Source organism: Gorilla gorilla, chromosome 9 (assembly GCF_029281585.2).
Source record: "Gorilla gorilla gorilla isolate KB3781 chromosome 9, NHGRI_mGorGor1-v2.1_pri, whole genome shotgun sequence".
NCBI lineage: Eukaryota > Metazoa > Chordata > Mammalia > Primates > Hominidae > Gorilla > Gorilla gorilla.
This window is the reverse complement of record NC_073233.2, coordinates 111,708,895-111,724,777: the sequence shown is the minus strand read 5'-3', so window position 1 is coordinate 111,724,777 and position 15,883 is coordinate 111,708,895. Positions and strand designations below refer to the sequence as shown.

At 39.2% G+C, this 15,883-nt stretch overlaps 1 long non-coding RNA gene across 3 annotated transcripts in view; it reads left to right on the top strand.

The window, feature by feature from the left end:
• LOC129525206 (uncharacterized) overlaps positions 1–15,883 on the top strand; it is a 53,022-nt gene that overhangs the window by 22,971 nt on the left and 14,168 nt on the right. The window lies entirely within an intron of this gene.

The window sequence follows — 15,883 nt, the reverse complement described above, 5'->3', positions numbered from 1 at the left end:
TTATGCTCAAGCCACTAAAGTACTTACCTGAGTATGAAGATCTTGATTCTATTAGCACTTCTGATGATAGCAGAGTAGCGGACAGTGGGCAGCTTTGTGGTGTTCTGGTGTTGATTGTACAGTGTCTTGGTATTAGTCATGAGGTGTGCCGAAAAAAAAACTATAGATTTTGGAATCACATTAGCCTAGGTTCAAATGCTGGTTCTAATACTTCTTGGCTTTGCAAATGCTAGTGATTGCTTTAGCCTCTCTCAGCCTCGGCTTCCCAATTTGTCAGTGGGGAACAAACATATCTACCATGCAGACTTGTGAGGATTAGCTATAATGAAAGCAAAGGACTTTCAACCCCTACTCTATGGCAACTTCTCAGTAAAAGGTAGCAATTGTCATTATGTAACACTCATCCCATTAATAACTATTGCTTCATAATTTTCAGATTTATAAAAATTGTTAGATGAGTAGGTTGCGAAAATTTTCTCCCATTTTGTAGGTTGCCTGTTCACTCTGATGGTAGTTTCTTTTGCTGTGCAGAAGCTCTTTAGTTTAATTAGATCCCATTTGTCAATTTTGTCTTTTGTTGCCATTGCTTTTGGTGTTTTGGACATGAAGTCTTTGCCCACGCCTATGTCCTGAATGGTAATGCCTAGGTTTTCTTCTAGGGTTTTTATGGTTTTAGGTCTAACGTTTAAATCTTTAATCCATCTTGAATTGATTTTTGTATAAGGTGTAACGAAGGGATCCAGTTTCAGCTTTCTACATATGGCTAGCCAGTTTTCCCAGCACCATTTATTAAATAGGGAATCCTTTCCCCATTGCTTGTTTTTCTCAGGTTTGTCAAAGATCAGATAGTTGTAGGTATGCGGCGTTATTTCTGAGGGCTCTGTTCTGTTCCATTGATCTATATCTCTGTTTTGGTACCAGTACCATGCTGTTTTGGTTACTGTAGCCTTGTAGTATAGTTTGAAGTCAGGTAGTGTGATGCCTCCAGCTTTGTTCTTTTGGCTTAGGATTGACTTGGCGATGCGGGCTCTTTTTTGGTTCCATATGAACTTTAAAGTAGTTTTTTCCAATTCTGTGAAGAAAGTCATTGGTAGCTTGATGGGGATGGCATTGAATCTGTAAATTACCTTGGGCAGTATGGCCATTTTCACGATATTGATTCTTCCTACCCATGAGCATGGAATGTTCTTCCATTTGTTTGTATCCTCTTTTATTTCCTTGAGCAGTGGTTTGTAGTTCTCCTTGAAGAGGTCCTTCACATCCCTTGTAAGTTGGATTCCTAGGTATTTTATTCTCTTTGAAGCAATTGTGAATGGGAGTTCACTCATGATTTGGCTCTCTGTTTGTCTGTTATTGGTGTATAAGAATGCTTGTGATTTTTGTACATTGATTTTGTATCCTGAGACTTTGCTGAAGTTGCTTATCAACTTAAGGAGATTTTGGGGTGAGACGATGGGGTTTTCTAGATAAACAATCATGTCGTCTGCAAACAGGGACAATTTGACTTCCTCTTTTCCGAATTGAATACCCTTTATTTCCTTCTCCTGCCTAATTGCCCTGGCCAGAACTTCCAACACTATGTTGGATAGGAGCGGTGAGAGAGGGCATCCTTGTCTTGTGCCAGTTTTCAAAGGGAATGCTTCCAGTTTTTGCCCATTCAGTATGATATTCTGACAAAGGGCTAATATCCAGAATCTACAATGAATTCAAACAAATCTACAAGAAAAAAACAAACAACCCCATCAAAAAGTGGGCAAAGGACATGAACAGACACTTCTCAAAGGAAGACATTTATGCAGCCAAAAAACACATGAAAAAATGCTCATCATCACTGGCCATCAGAGAAATGCAAATCAAAACCACAATGAGATACCATCTCACACCAGTTAGAATGGCAATCATTAAAAAGTCAGGAAACAACAGGTGCTGGAGAGGATGTGGAGAAATAGGAACACTTTTACACTGTTAGTGGGACTGTAAACTAGTTCAACCATTGTGGAAGTCAGTGTGGTGATTCCTCAGGGATCTAGAACTAGAAACACCATTTGACCCAGCCATCCCATTACTGGATATATACCCAAAGGATTATAAATCATGCTGCTATATAGACACATGCACACGTATGTTTATTGCGGCATTATTCACAATAGCAAAGACTTGGAACCAACCCAAATGTCCAACAATGATAGACTGGATTAAGAAAATGTGGCACATATACACCATGGAATACTATGCAGCCATAAAAAATGATGAGTTCATGTCCTTTGTAGGGACATGGATGAAATTGGAAACCATCATTCTCAGTAAACTATCGCAAGAACAAAAAACAAAACACCGCATATTCTCACTCATAGGTGGGAATTGAACAATGAGATCACATGGACACAGGAAGGGGAATATCACACTCTGGGGACTGTGGTGGGGTGGGGGGAGGGGGGAGGGATAGCAGTGGGAGATATACCTAATGCTAGATGACGAGTTAGTGGGTGCAGCGCACCAGCATGGCACAGGTATACATATGTAACTAACCTGCACAATGTGCACATGTACCCTAAAACTTAAAGTATAATAAAAATAAAAAATAAAAAATAAAAAAATAAAAATTGTTTTTTACCTCCTCCACTCACCTCATAAATGGGCTGTAAAGATAATTATAGATGTCTAAATGAGCTTGAGCACTTTGGTGAAATTTCAGACAATTCCTTTTAACAGAGTTCTTTAAGAATCCAGACAAAAACATGAAAATTCAAGTTCGTTACTAATAGATGAGTGGTTATTTTTAAATAATAATTTATTTCACTCAAACTTTAAAATACTACCAAATTTGACTATTTCTTTGATAATTTTTCCGCATATTTTGACATATGTGGTATCTAGCTCTCCTCACAGCATTTTCAGTCCAAGTCCATAACTGGAAAAATGAAACACTTAAGGGAAGAATCTTATGAAATAATTGGCATCTTTTACATTTTGAGACTCTGTATTTGACTGTATCAGGGAATTACCTGCACTCCATGCTTTTCCTCGCTTCTGCTCGCAGCAGTTCTGAAGGGCTTAGGCTGAAGTCCATGTCCCTCTGTACAATTGCTATCCTTTTGCTGCAGGTATGTGCCCTGCTATCTAAGGTTTTTTGTTTGCATTTCTTCTCAGTTGAGTGCTCCAACCTATTCCCTTCAGCTGTTATGGTCAGGCTTAGTTTCTGAGATCAAATGAAAGGGACATTCTAGCCAAATAAATTCTATCCTGACCTTTCTACTCTTTACCCTGGTGCATATAGCTAGGAAATTCTAAAACCTTATAATTCCTATCATCTTTCCTCTTCAAGGCTGAGAACACAGTCAATTCTAACTAGCCAGCAGTCTGCCTCCTGTTCCCCTTGACCACTCCCTGACCTGTTCTCCTTCTGCAGAGACAAAGACATCTCTTACAGAAGGCACACCCAGCTTCAAATCATACTACCTCAAATTTTACTTTCAACGTAGAATAAAATAAAATAAAAATAAAGAGAAAAAGAACCCAAGCTTATTTTTCTCTACCTTTCTATCATGTTTATTGATAAAGCCAAGAAATGGGATCTAAAACCTAACAGACATTCAATAAATATTTATTATATGAATAAATAAACAGTGTAAGGTATGGGATGAAGTAAATTTTCTAAACCCTGACCATGATGGGTTCTGCGCAATGGCTAGTTTCGCATCCATTCCAACAACATTCTGCGGTTTCTTTCCAAATTGTAGAGGCTGGAAAGCTGAAAGCTGCATATCTCAGATTTCCCTGCTGCTGGTGTTCTAGATCTGGTTAAGGTTCTACCAACTTGATGCACTTGTATGAGATTTGGATTTGAAACTGAATTGAGTGGGGAGAGGAGCAGAGCATAAGGCATTCATTCTGTTGTAAATTGTGAGAAACAGTGCAAACTGGTTAGTGATTTCCTAATGTGATGGCTTGCTGAAAGCTCAGGTGGAAGCTTCCCTACCACTGGTAGAAATTCCTGGACTCTCAGGCTAGAGCTTCCTTCCACAACCTTTCCAGTGATTTTGTAAGTCACTCAACACATGATAATATCTCTATTTGGAAATAAACTGTTGTCTTCAACCTAACTCTGCTCTAGCAGACACATCAAAGTTTATGACCTCTTTGATCTCCTTTTATTATTTAATCCCAATTTAAAATTTTTCTTGTGTAATATTATCTGGAACTTTTTTATTGTATGGGACTTAGAAAAATAAACACTTGGATATTTCCATTCACTCAGCCAATTTTTGTAATCAATATTTCTCCAGAGTCCAATAGACTCTTGGCACAACAAATAACACCTTGACATGAATACATGTTTTTCATTATTTCACTATTCCAACCTGCTTGATGTAGAACTTTGAACCTCCTCCCCCTGCCATCCAAATCAAAACTTTCTCTAGTTTCTTTGTCTGTATTGTAAATCCACAGATGTTTCCTCTACCTGGTCATAAACAATTTTTTTGTGTTTTTCTAGTATGCAGTTTTTACTGATAGCCTCTGTCTTCCATGCTACTTGAGAATAACATCTATCATATGACTACTGCTTTCTACATGAGAATACTGATTCCTGACAAGGCAGGGGTTTCATGCACTTCCACAGCCAAAAGTTCAACTGACTGTACAATGCTGTATGATCCCTTGGTTATCACACTGTCTGAACAATACTGCTCCAAGAATAAAAGGGAGAATACATGTATTAGTTCATTCTCATGCTGCAATGAAGAAATACCCAAGGCTGGGGAATTTATAAAGACAAGAGATTTCATTAACTCACAATTCCACTGTGCTGTGAGGGCTGCAGGAGACTTGCAATCATGAAAGAAGGCAAAAGAGAAGCAGGCACTTTCTTCACAGGGTGGCAGGACAGAGTGAGTGTAGCAGGGGAAATGCCAGTTATAAAACCATCAGATTTCTTGAGACTCACTCATTATCACAAGGACAGCATGGGGAAAACCACCCCATGATACAGTTACCTCCACCTGGTCCCACCCTTGACACGTGAGGATTATGGGGAGTATAATTCAAGGTGAGATTTGGGTAGGGACACAGAGCCAAACTATATTAATACCCTTCTTCCATAATCTATCACATGATTTGCAACCAAAGCGAAATGACTTATGCCCAAATCTCAGTATAATCAGAAAACGGCTCCCTTCACTGTATAAGGCTGAAATTTATGCATGATGTTTAGCGGGTGGTATGGTTTGTCTGTTTCCCCACCCAAATCTCAAATTGTAGCTCCCATAATTCCTATGTGTCATGGGAAGTACCCGGTGGGAGGTAACTGAATCATGAAAGCGGGTCTGTCCTGTGCTGTTCTCATGATAATGAATATGTCTCATGAGATCTGATAGTTTTATAAAGGGAGTTCCCTTGCACATCTCTCTCTCTTTGCTCTTCCTTTGCCTACCACCATGATTGTGAGGCCTCCCCAGCCATGTGGAACTCTGAGTCAATTAAACCCCTTTCCTTTATAAATTACCCAGTCTTGGGTATGTATTTATTAGCAGTGTGAGAATGCAGTAATACAGCAGGGGAGTGTATATCAGTTATGTTCTGGTGCCTTATACCTTCTCTACTCCCAGGCTTGTGCCACAACCTATTCTACAGCCAAAAATAAAGCCCTTGAGACACAATTAAATATTATTTCAGGCCCATTCCTCATTCATAAACTCCAGCAAACAGCAAGTCCTAAACACCAGCTAAAATCACCACTACTCATTTTTTTGAACATCCGTTCTGTGCTAGATGCCAGTGATCCTAAGGTGACTCCTATGTGGTCTCTGCCCTTAAGAAGTTCATCGTCTAGTGGAGATCAGTTACAGAGGCCACCTTCAAGGTGTGGCATCCTGTATATTAGAATCAGGAAAAACCTAACATTCAAAGAGCACTTTTTAGATTTGATCCCTAAACAAAACCAAAGAAAATTAAGAAGTTCCTTTATTATTACATATGAAGTAAGGATATCTCAGAGAGAAACATCCTTTTTTGATGCCAAACATTAAAAAAAAATGAAATGTAAGTCTACCTTCTAAAGCAAAGGGTTAGACCATCTGAGATAACACAGAAAATTGGTCTGTTTGTTCAGATGCTTAACAATCAGAGACGTTCTGCAAATTCAAGCTTTCATAATAATTTGAAGGACACAAATAATCATGAGGCAGAGCCAAAGCAGAGAGAGGTTCAGGACTGCCCATGCAGCTTCCCAGGGCCTCTCTTACTACAGACAGATGCACTTTGGTTCAGGTTACCTTATCTTGTATATGGAGACATATTACTTACATGGAAAGGTATTGTTTTGGTCATGAAAAATCTCCATTTAATGTTTAAATCATTATTTGGCTTACACGATATTTTCTGGAGAACTATGCCTCATAAATCCATGGATTCCAGCCTTTGTTTGTTTGTTTTCTATAAATAATCCTAGAAAGATCAGATATATCTTGCTGAAAGCTTTCTATTAATGATGAGTCTCCTGAAAGCAGATATCATTGTTTTCTAAGAAGTCTGTCCACTGGGGAACCTTTTTTTTCCCCAAAGACATCTCCCCAAACCCACCATAAAGGGAGAGAAAAAATTGGAAGCCTGATTCTTAAACATCTTCTTCCCACCACATATGGGACTTCCAAATCTAGGTGGCCAAAGACAGGTTCTGCTAGCACCAGTACATCACCCATCACCTACCTCCAGCATATAGAATAGGAAGTTAAGCATCATTGTGGCTGTTGCAGAAGATTGGGTGGTAGCAGGGAAGAAAGAGACAGAGGTTGGATTATTATATTTTTACCCCTCTCCATGAGGAAGAGGGATGCTTTCCTTTTCTCACAAGTCAAGAGAATGGAACTCCAAAGAATCACTTAGTGTACATGCGTTCCCTGGAGTTTAAAGATAGAAGGATATGTTGCTCATGCTAAAACATGTCTAAAAATAAGAGGACTTCTAGAGTTCACATAGAGGGAGCAGAGGATATAGAAAGAGGGAGCTATACTCCCTCTATATTAAAATGATCTGGTTTTAAACAAAATTTGTTGGTATCTAAATATGGCTCAAAGTGCTATGGGGACATTCTTATATTTTATTCAGAGAAAAGAGGAGCCTACTGAGTGATTCAAATCAAAATCTGTGAAAAATAATATACATGTTCTCTGCTTGCATCTGAAGGAAGTTTAGATTATCAAATAATAAATGTGTTAGACGTGCACACCAAAATATCACTGCTTCACTAGTATGTGTATTCAAGGTGTGTGTGTGCGCATGTGTGTGTAACTGTGTATACATCTGTGTGAGGATATAAATGTCCTTATTCTCTCCACTTGGTGTTAGTGGGAATTAATCAATAATCCACATCATGCATGAGAAACTATATAGTCCAAAGACAAGAAGGAGCTCGGGAGAGGAACACTGTAATTTATTTTCCACTTATGAGAAAATGATTCCTTAAATGAGAAAATAAAGTGAGCGTTGATTAAAAGTAAATGCTGGATAATTTGAGTTTTAATTGTGGAAAACTTAACAGAGCTCAATAAGCATTAAGACCCTTCATGGCACAGGAGCATTATGGGTAAGGAAGAGCAGAAGGGATTCAGGCTGAAGATGATTTACCCGAAATCCTAAATAATCTTCAATGGAAATAAAATCCATGTTTTTTTTTTAACCATAAAAATGTGCTTCAAACAGATCTACAAATACCTTCATTTCATGCAAGCTTGATTAAAATGTTCATGTTTATATTTGTAAGTTGTTGGGTTTCTTTGTTTTCTGAAGAGCTTAGATTCCCTTATCCCGTAAGATTCAACTATCGGGCTGGGTTCCAAGATGGCCAAATAGGAACAGCTCCAGTTTACAGCTCCTAGCATGAGCGATGCAGAAGACAGGTGATTTCTGCATTTCCAACTGAGGTACCGGGTTCATCTCACTGGGACTTGTCGGACAGCGGGTGCAGGACAGTGGATGTAGCCCACTGAGCATGTGCCAAAGCAGGGCAAGGCATCGCCTCACCCAGGAAGTGCAGGGGTCAGGGAATTCCCTTTCCTAGCCAAGGGAAGCTGTGACAGATGGCACCTGGAAAATCAGGTCACTGCCATCCTAATGCTGCACTTTTCCAATGGTCTTAGCAAATGGCACACCAGGAGATTATATCCCCTGCATGGCTCAGAGGGTCCCACTCCCACGGAGCCTCGCTCATTGCTAGCACAGCAGTCTGAGATTGAACTGCAAGGTGGCAGCGAGACTGGGGGAGGGGTGCCTGCCATTGCTGAGGCTTGAGTAGGTAAACAAAGCCACCAGGAAGCTCGAACTGGGTGGAGCCCACCACAGCTCAAGGAGGCCTGCCTGCCTCTGTAGACTCCACTTCTGGGGGCAGGGCATAGCCAAACAAAAGGCAGCAGAAACCTCTGCAGACTTAAATGTCTCTGTCTGACAGCTTTGAAGAGAGTAGTGGTTCTCCCAGCATGCAGCTGGAGGTCTGAGAATGGACAGACTGCCTCCTCAAGTGGGTCCCTGACCCCTGAGTAGCCTAACTGGGAGGCAGCCCCCAGTAGGGGCAGAGTGACACCTCACACGGCCAGGTACCCCTGTGAGACAAAGCTTCCAGAGGAAGGATCAGGCAGCAACATTTGCTGTTTAGCAATATTTGCTCTTCCGCAGCCTCCACTGCTGATACCCGGGCAACCAGGGTCTGGAGTGTACCTCCAGCAAACTCCAACAGATGTGCAGCTGAGGGTCTTTACTGTTAGAAGGAAAACTAACAAACAGAAAGGACATCCACACCAAAACCCCATCTGTACGTCACAATCATCAAAGACCAAAGGTAGATAAAATCACAAAGATGGAGAAAAAACAGAGCAGAAAAGCTGAAAATTCTAAAAATCAGAGCACCTCTGCCCCTCCAAAGGAATGCAGCTCCTCGCCAGCAACAGAACAAAGCTGGACAGAGAATGACTTTGACGAGTTGAGAGAAGTAGGCTTCAGACAATCAAACTTCTCCAAGGTAAAGGAGGAAGTTCGAACCCATCACAAAGAAGCTAAAAACCTTGAAAAAAGATTAGATGAATGGCTAACTACAATAACCAGTGTAGAGAAGTCCTTAAATGACCTGATGGAGCTGAAAAGCATGGCATGAGAACCACGTGATGAATGCACAAGCTTCAGTAGCCAATTCGATCAACTGGAAGAAAGTGTATCAGTGATTGAATATCAAATGAATGAAGTGAGAAGAGAAGTTTAGAGAAAAAAGTAAAAAGAAACGAACAAAGCATCCAAGAAATATGGGACTATGTGAAAAGACCAAATCTCCGTCTGATTGGTGTACCTGAAAGTGACAGGGAGAATGCAACCAAGTTGGAAAACACGCTGCAGGATATTATCCAGGAGAACTTCCCCAACCTAGCAAAGCAGGCCAACATTCAAATTCAGGAAATACACAGAATGCCACAAAGATATTCCTCGAGAAGAGCAACTCCAAGACAAGAATTGTCAGATTCACCAAAGTTGAAATGAGGGAAAAATGTTAAAGGCAGACAGAGAGAAAGGTCGAGTTACCCACAAAGGAAAGCCAAGCAAACTAACAGGGGATCTCTCAGCAGAAACTCTACAAGCCACAAGAGAGTGGGGGCCGATATTCCACATTCTTAAAGAAAAGAATTTTCAACCCAGAATTTCATATCCAGCCAAACTGAGCTTCATAAGTGAAGGAGAAATAAAATTCTTTACAGACGAGCAAATGCTGAGAGATTTTGTCACCACCAGGCCTGCCCTACAAGAGCTTCTGAAGGAAGCACTCAACATGGAGAGGAACAACCAGTACCAGCCACTGCAAAAACATGCCAAATTGTAAACCCTGTCAATGCTAGGAAGAAACTGCATCAACTAATGAGCAAAATAACCAGCTAACATCATAATGACAAGATCAAATTCACACATAACAATATTAACCTTAAATGTAAGTGGGCTAAGTGCTCCAGTTAAAAGACACAGACTGGCAAATTGGATAAAGAGTCAAGACCCATCAGTGTGCTGTATTCAGGAGACCCACCTCACATGCAGAGACACACATTGGCTCAAAATAAAGGGATGGAGGAAGATCTATCAAGCAAATGGAAAACAAAAAAAGGCAGGGGTTGCAATCCTAGTCTCTGATAAAACAGACTTTAAAACAACAAAGATCAAAAGAGACAAAGAAGGCCATTACATAATGGTAAAGGGATCCATTCAACAAGAAGAGCTAACTATCCTAAATATATATCCACCCAATACAGGAGCACCCAGATTCATAAAGCAAGTTCTGAGAGACTACAAAGAGACTTAGACTCCCACACAATAATAATGGGAGACTTTTACACCCCACTGTCAACATTAGACAGACTAACGAGACAGAAAGTTAACAAGGATATCCAGGAATTGAACTCAGCTCTGCACCATGTGGACATAATAGACATCTACAGAACTCTCCACCCCAAATCAACAGAATATACATTCTTTACAGCACCACACCACACCTATTCCAAAATTGACCACATAGTTGGAAGTAAAGCACTCCTCAGCAAATGTAAAAGAACAGAAATTATAACAAACTGTCTGTCAGACCACAGTGCCATCAAACTAGAACTCAGGATTAAGAAACTCACTCAAAACCACTCAACTACATGGAAACTGAACAACCTGCGCCTGAATGACTACTGGGTAAATAATGAAATGAAGGCAGAAATAAAGATGTTCTTTGAAATCAATGAGAACAAAGACACAACATACCAGACTCTCTGGGACACATTTAAAGCCATGTGCAGAGGGAAATTTATAGCACTAAATGCCCACAAGAGAAAGCAGGAAAGATCTAAAATTGAAACTCTAACTTCACAATTAAAAGAACTAGAGAAGCAAGAGCAAACACATTCAAAAGCTAGCAGAAGGCAAGAAATAACTAAGATCAGAGCAGAACTGAAGGAGATAGAGACACAAAAAACCCTTCAAAAAAATCAATGAATCCAGGAGCTGGTGTTTTGAAAAGATCAACAAAATAGATAGACCACTAGCAAGACTAATAAAGAAGAAAAGAGAGAAGAATCAAATAGACGCAATAAAAAATGATAAAGGGGATATCACCACCGATCCCACAGAAATGCAAACTACCATCAGAGAATACTATAAACACCTCTATGCAAATAAACTAGAAAATCTAGAAGAAATGGATAAATTCCTCAACACATACACCCTCCCAAGACTAAACCAGGAAGAAGTTGAATCCCTGAATAGACCAATAACAAGCTCTGAAATTGAGGCAATAATTAATAGCCTACTAACTAAAGAAAGTCCAGGACCAGACAGATTCACAGCTGAATTCTACCAGAGGTACAAGGAGGAGCTGGTACCATTCCTTCTGAAACTATTCCAATCAATAGAAAAAGAGGGAATCCTCCCTAACTCATTTTATGAGGCCAGCATCATCCAGATACCAAAGCCTGGCAGAGGCACAACAAAAAAAAGAGAATGTTAGACCAATATCCCTGATAAACATCAATGCAAAAATCCTCAATAAAATAGTGGCAAACCGAATCCAGCAGCGCATAAAAAGCTTATCCACCACTATTAAATCTGCTTCATCCCGGGGATGCAAGGCTGGTTCAACATATGAAAATCAATAAATGTAATCCAGCATATAAACACAACCAAAGACAAAAACCACATGATTATCTCAATAGATGCAGAAAGGGCCTTTGACAAAATTCAACAGCTCTTCATGCTAAAAACTCTCAATAAATTAGGTATTGATGGGACGTATCTCAAAATAATAAGAGCTATCTATGACAAACCCACAGCCAATATCATACTGAATGGGCAAAAACTGGAAGCATTCCCTTTGAAAACTGGCACAAGACAGGGATGCCCTCTCTCACCACTCCTATTCAACATAGTGTTGGAAGTTCTGGCCAGGGCAATCAGGCAGGAGAAAGAAATCAAGGGTACTCAATTAGGAAAAGAGGAAGTCAAATTGTCCCTCTTTGCAGTGACATGATTGTATATTTAAAAAACCCCATTATCTCAGCCCAAAATCTCCTTAAGCTGATAAGCAACTTCAGCAAAGCCTCAGGATACAAAATCAACGTGCAAAAATCACAAGCATTCCTATACACCAATAACAGACAAACAGAGAGCCAAATCATGAATGAACTCCCATTCACAATTGCTTCAAAGAGAATAAAATACCTAGGAATCCAACTTACAAGGGATGTGAAGGACCTCTTCAAGGAGAACTACAAACCACTGCTCAACGAAATAAAAGAGGACACAAACAAATGGAAGAACATTCCATGCTCATGGATAGGAAGAATTAATATCGTGAAAATGGCCATACTGCCCAAGGTAATTTATAGATTCAATGTCATCCCCATCAAGCTACCAATGACTTTCTTCACAGAATTGGAAAAAACTGCTTTAAAGTTCATGTGGAACTGAAAAAGAGCCTGCATTGCCAAGTCAATCCTAAGCCAAAAGAACAAATCTGGAGGCATCACGCTACCTGACTTCAAACTATACTACAAGGCTACAGTAACCAAAACAGCATGGTACTGGTACCAAAACAGAGATATCGACCAATGGAACAGAACAGAGCCCTCAGAAATAATACCACACATCTACAACCAACTGATCTTTGACAAACCTGACAAAAACAAGCAATGGAGAAAGGATTCCCTATTTAATAAATGGTGCTGGGAAAACTGGCTAGCCATATGTAGAAAGCTGAAACTGGATCCCTTTCTTACATCTTGTACAAAAATTAATTCGAGATGGATTAAAGATTTAAATCATAGACCTAAAACCATAAAAACCCTAGAAGAAAACCTAGGCAATATCATTCAGGACATAGGCATGGGCAGGGACTTCGCATCTAAAACACCAAACACAATGGCAACAAAAGCCAAAATTGACAAATGGGATCTAATTAAACTAAAGAGCTTCTGCACAGCAAAAGATACTAACATCAGAGTAAACAGGCAACTGACAGAATGGGAGAAAATGTTTGCAATCTACTCATCCGACAAGAGGCTAATATCCAGAATCTACAAAGAACTCAAACAAATTTGCAAGAAAAAACAAACAACCCCATCAAAAAGTGGGTGAAGGATATGAACAGACACTTCTCAAAAGAAAACATTTATGCAGCTCACAGACACATGAAAAAATGCTCATCATCACTGGCCATCAGAGAAATGCAAATCAAAACCACAATGAGATACCATCTCACACCAGTTAGAATGGTGATCATTAAAAAGTCAGGAAACAGCAGGTGCTGGAGAGGATGTGGAGAAATAGGAACACTTTTACACTGTTGATGGGACTGTAAACTAGTTCAACCATTGTAGAAGACAGTGTGGGAATTCCTCAGGGATCTAGAACTAGAAATACCATTTGACCCAGCCATCCCATTACTGGATATATACCCAAAGGATTATAAATCATGCTGCTATATAGACACATGCACACGTATGTTTATTGCGGCACTATTCACAATAGCAAAGACTTGGAACCAACCCAAATGTCCTTATGTGATAGACTGAATTAAGAAAATGTGGCACATACACACCATGGAATACTATGCAGCCATAAGAAAGGATGAGTTCATGTCCTTTGTAGGGACATGGATGAAGCTGGAAACCATCATTCTCAGCAAACTATCGCAAGGACAAAAAACCAAACATCACATGTTCTCACTCATAGGTGGGAATTGAACAATGAGAACACCTGGACACAGGAAGGGGAACATCACACACCAGAGCCTGTCGTGGGGTAGGGGGAGGGAGGAGGGGTATCATTCGGAGATATACCTAATGTAAATGACGAGTTAATGGGTGCAGCACACCAACATGGCACATGTATACATATGTAACGAACCTGCACGTTGTGCACATGTACCCTAGAACTTAAAGTTAAAAAAAAAAAAAAAGAAAAATTCACCTATCAGCATAAAGGTACCTCTCCCTGAAACAGACTCCTGTCACCTCCATTTCACTGTCAGACTTTCTGTGACTGCTCAGAGAATTCCAACATAAAATAATTTTCTTCTGCAAGAAGACCCTAGAGAAATCTATTTACAGAGTAACAAGAAAAGTTCTAATTATTTCTGCAGAAATTGACCAAAGAACCAAGCCCAAGTGACAGAAATAAAAATGTCTTTCTATGTCTCAAAATGGATAACTGATAAAGAGCTGATAGATCTTGATGTAGAACACTTTCATTTAGGTTTATCTGCAAGACCCTATTGATGTCAATAATGACTAGTAAGCCAGAGAAGCAAATCCTACGGATTTAGATACTGCTGATTTACTTTCTTCAAAACAACACAGGATAGAAAGATAAACTATAAAAGTGCATAAATTTAAGGAAAATACTTTCAATCCAATATACTATAAGAAAAATCAGAAAGAAAAGAGAGAAAGGATTTAATGTTTTCTGTTTCTTTTTATCTGGTCATCCTTCTCTCATAAAATGGAATTTCATTTTTAATATATTGAATAGGAGGAAAATAATTATGTAATTTACTATTAGTTTCCTAGCTTCTCAGATTACTTTTGTAATAATACCTTTTAATCATAAAAATTCATAAAATAGGCATTCTATTGCAGAAACTTTCATAAAGGCTTATCATCTGATAATCATTTAAATATGCATTCTTAATATTCAAACTATGCAAACAACAACCAAAAAGCTATTGTGCAAGGCAGAATTTATGGTTTTTGATTAACGGGTAAGCAAATGTAGCTGAAGCAGATTATAATATGAAATCACATATTGGCTGAACAGATGTTTAAATAGAGGTAACATCTGAAGTTCTCTACTTATCATTCACAACTGAAATCTAACAACATAAAAAAGTCTCCAGAGAAAAATCACTTTTTTGAATGTTGTGATCTCTATGTCCATCATATACATAGGAGTTTTTCTTTAAAGAAAGTGGAAAATGTTTAAATGAGCTGTTAAACAGAGAGATAATGTTTTAATGAAGTAGGACATTGGCTAGATGAAGACCATCCAACAGGTCTATGTTAAAATCCATTTTTGGATCTTCCTCTGCTTGGATTCCTTTATTTGCTGATGGCATTGCCTTCAATCCAGCTACTCTCCCCAAAATGGTGTTCATGCTTTTCAAGTGCTTTATTGACCCTAATAGGGAAACACTAGATTTTTCTCTCTTATTCAAATATGCTTTAATCCTTGTAGCTTGTTCTCTTCCAAAAAAGTTTGCACAAATGTTGAATGTTTCAGAATACATCAGAGTTCTGGTGTTTGTAAAAGTGAAAATGTGAGATGTAGGTAAAAAGAGCAGCAAGGTTAAAGTTATTTTGCCTTCCCTAAAGCTTTGCATATGAACTGGATTATAACAAATAATTCTTTGCTGTGTAGAAGAGAAGACATAAAAACAGTAGGAATGAACATCACCCCTCTGATTGGATGAACCCTGTAGTACATACACTGTACACATAGGCAAACATTTGCTAAATACCCATGCTTATATGTCTATCTGTGCATATACCTATATGCATGTGTCATATGGGTCTCACAGAACTGATAACCTCAGGTTTTATTCAATGGTTATTAAATATTTGCTTGTCAAAGTTTCCTGGTGCTGCAGCAATCAGACCTTTTCCATTCTACATTGCTTAAAAAACTCTAGGCCAGGACTATGATTATAGAATTCACGTGTATGAGTAGTAAAGAGTTAATACTCCCAAGGAGAGAGCACTCATTCCCTCTTTTCATGTTTATTTCTTGACTGCTCACTGTGTGCCAGATATTAATGGAGACGCTGAATAGGCCAACATGAAGAAGATATGCAAGTCTGCAGAGAGGACACCAGCAGCCTGATTGA